The following is a 3,263-nucleotide window of genomic DNA, read 5'->3' as shown; positions in this document are numbered from 1 at the left end:
GGGCGGAGGGTGATGCCTGGCCTGACTCAGCTCCACCACCCACTGGCCTGAGGAGCTATCTTTTAAACTGTGGCAAAATAGGAGTGCACCTGGGGGGCTTAGTCAGCTAAGCGTCCGGCTCCTGATCGAGGCTCGGGTCGTGATCTCACGGTTCGCGGACCTGAGCCCCGCGTCAGGCTCTGTACTGACTGCTCAGAGCCTGGAGCTGCTTCCGATTCCATCTCTCCCTCTCTCTCTCTCTGGCCCTCCCCTGCTCTTGCTCTCACTCTCTCTCTCAAAAATATATTAAAAAATTTAAAAATAGGGGCACCTGGGTGGCTCAGTTGGTTAAGCGTCCGACTTTGGCTCAGGTCATAGTCTCCCGGTTCGTGGGTTCAAGCCCCGCGTCGGGCTCTGTGCTGACAGCTCAGCGCCTGGAGCTGCTTCAGATTCTGTGTCTCCCTCTCCCTCTTACTCTCCCCTGCTCACGCTGTCTCTCTCTCTCAGAAATAAATAAAACATTAATTTTTTTAAATTTAAAAATAAATAAGTAAATAAAATTTAAAAATTGTGGCAAAATACAGCAGAGATAAAATTCACAACTAACCGTTATAAACTGCACAGTTCAGTGGCATGAAGTACGTCCCTAAAACGGCAGCCTTCACTGCCCTCCGGTTTCAGAACGTTCCCCCTGAAAGGAGACCGTGTGCCCATTGAGCAGCCGGCACCCCGGCCCCTGGCGCCAACGATCTGCTTTCTGTCTGTGGAGCTGCCTGTTCCGGACATTGCACATGGAATCCCACGTGTCCTCTGGTGTCTGGCTTCCCTCACTCGGGACCACGTTTTCAAGGTCCATCCACGCTGCCACAGGAGTCCCTCCCTTCCCCTGGTGGAGCGACATCCTGTCGCCCGGTGGCCCTGCTCACTCACCTCGCGGTCTCTCCCTCTGGCCGCTGTGAACAGCGCTTCTGGAACGTGCGAGGGCAGGTTTTGGTGCCGACCTCGGTCTTCAGTTGTCTGGGGCGCGTGCCGGGGACAGTCTCAGCGGGGTCCCGTGGAAGGTCCTTGTCCGGCGTTTTGAGAACCGCAGCGCAGCCAGGGGCAGAGACGTGTGAGGCGGCGTCCGCAGCGTTGGCTGATCCCGCCCGTCGGTGGGCGCCGTCACTGCCATCTCCGGCAGGTGAGGAGGAGCGGCCAGGGTGGTGCTGGGCACGTGGGTCCCGTCGTGGCAGCCACAGTGACTGCGCACCTGCTATGCACCAGCCACTTTGTTGGGTGCACTCAGTCGGTGCTCTATAAATACAAATAGAGAGGGGATTTCCAATTTCCATGCCACCTGGGCAAGGCAGACACCGTTTTCTCTAGTTCACAAAACCTCACACAGGTTAAGTGACTTCGAAAGTCCCCCAGCCAGAGGATGGAGCTGGGACCCTGTCACAAGCCCATGTGGCTCGGGAGAGCAGGGCCGCCGTGTACATGCGTGCAGGCTGCTCACTGCACAAGGGTGTTTGGATGAGGGGATGCAAGGGGCTGCCCAGGTCCCACTCTGTCCACACACATCATGTGCCGGGCGCCTCGTTGTGACCAGCACGGAGGTGCTGGGCGTCTGGTGAAGGCTGGGCGGTGTGCCACGCAGTGCCAGCTCACCCAGGGAGCTGTGGGGCTGCCCTCCGCTGTGTGTGGGAGCAAGAACACAGCGCGCCTCTGATGCAGGAATGGGGAGGCGGCCAGAGCAGAGGCGGGCCTGCCTGTCTGCTCAGGGCCTGCACGTGCCTGGACTCAGAGCAGCGGCCCAGGCCACCTCTGCTGGAGGGATCCCCAGAAGAAGGCAGCTCAGAGAGGCACCAGCCTCCGTGCAGGTGTGAAGGCCGAGGGTCGGAGCCTTCACACTCCTGCTTTCGGCAGAGGAGGACGAGGGGGCACCGCTTGACCATGTTCCTGAAGCGTGTGCTGCACGCCTGACGGACATCGGCAGAACAGACCTACGGTTCTACTTACAGAGGACGAGACCGAGGTTCAGAGCGGCCAGGACGAAGCTCCTCTCGGCCTCCCTCGTCTCTCAGGCTCTGGCTGCTGGACCCAGCTTTCCCCGGGTCCCCGGCACAGAATCACCCGCTGACATCCTCCAGGCATCTCAGTCTATGCGGCTGGGGAGCCGGAGCAGACCCCGCGTGGCCGGTGCTCGCTGCACACTCACTCTCCATCGCGCACCAGTGTGGACTCTAAGCACAGCCCCTTCGAGGCCCCAAACGCGTCCAGCAGCAGCCGCCTGATCCCATTTGACGGAGGAGAGAGCTGAGGCGCAGGGGAGCCAAGCACACGGCAAGGCTGAGGAGGGAGCCCTCTATACCCCCCGTCCGCCGAGTGCCCGGGGTGGGGGGCACCCCCAGCCACAGCCCCTCCCGAGGGGGCCCCTCCACACCGGCGCGTCCTCAGAAACTTGCCTGCTTGTGAGCTGCCTTCCGCCTGGATCACAGCCCGGGTCCTCGAGGTAATCGACTGCTCGATGATCAAACTGATTTCCATCCCAAGTCCTGCGCGCTGCTTACATTCCAGGAATCGTATTTTGAGCACAGACATATAATCAAACGGCAAAAAGCAGAGGGCACAGAGGGCCTCTCTGCCAATCGAATAAAAGCTAAATGGCCCGGGCTTTTAGGCCTAATCACTTACGTATTCCCACCAGGGCTGGGTCTCCAGCAAAGCCCATCCGATCGAGGCCAGATTCATCCAAGCGTTTTGGCGTCAGGTCTGACTGTCCCTCCCAGCCTTGCCGGGCTCCCCTCTCTGCTGGGGTGGCCTGACGGGTCCCTTCCAACCAAAGTCCAGCTCCCCCTCCGGGAGGGGCTCGACGCCCAGTGCTGGGCAGTGCACCCTCCTCCTGGCAGGTCCCCTGGGCCTGGGTGGCCAAGAACCCCTGGAGTCGAGCCCAGGGCACCCGCCCTCCAGCCCAGGCTGCCCCTGGGTCCATGCGGAGCCCCGGCCCGGGGGGGCTCTCAAGGGGCGCGTGGGGTCCTGAGGTCCAGCGGCTGCCCAGGGCCTGTGTGCAGACACAGACCCCAGGAGCCCCTGCAGCCGGTCTCTGAGCCCAGAGGGATCCTTTTCGGCCCCGCAGGGCCCCCAGGCAGTGAGTCCAGCTTCGCCCTCCTCCCCTGCTCCCCACCCCTGCCTCCCCGCCTCACTGCCTTGCCCGGTGTCCCCAGAGAGCTGGGCCTTCCTTCTCAACCCACTTTGTGGGCAAAGGGAAAGAAGCAGCCAAGCCCAAGCCCAGAGCCCCTTCCTGA

The 3,263-nt window shown here is 61.4% G+C and overlaps 1 long non-coding RNA gene across 1 annotated transcript in view; it reads right to left on the bottom strand.

Moving 5' to 3' along the window:
* Positions 1–2,304, bottom strand: part of LOC144222561 (uncharacterized) — a 4,663-nt gene extending 2,359 nt beyond the window's left edge. Inside the window, exons 1-2 of the long non-coding RNA XR_013332429.1 lie at positions 1,978–2,304; positions 910–1,272 (exon numbers count right to left, since the gene is read on the bottom strand). This is a non-coding gene — a long non-coding RNA (uncharacterized LOC144222561). The remainder of the gene's footprint in view (positions 1–909; positions 1,273–1,977) is intronic.
* Between the last annotated feature and the right edge of the window lie 959 nt (positions 2,305–3,263).

The sequence above is a fragment of the Crocuta crocuta genome, unplaced genomic scaffold (genome assembly GCF_008692635.1).
Source record: "Crocuta crocuta isolate KB4526 unplaced genomic scaffold, BGI_CrCroc_1.0 scaffold971, whole genome shotgun sequence".
Classification (NCBI taxonomy): domain Eukaryota; kingdom Metazoa; phylum Chordata; class Mammalia; order Carnivora; family Hyaenidae; genus Crocuta; species Crocuta crocuta.
Note: the sequence above shows the minus strand (reverse complement) of the source record. Positions and strands in the feature narration are given on the sequence as shown.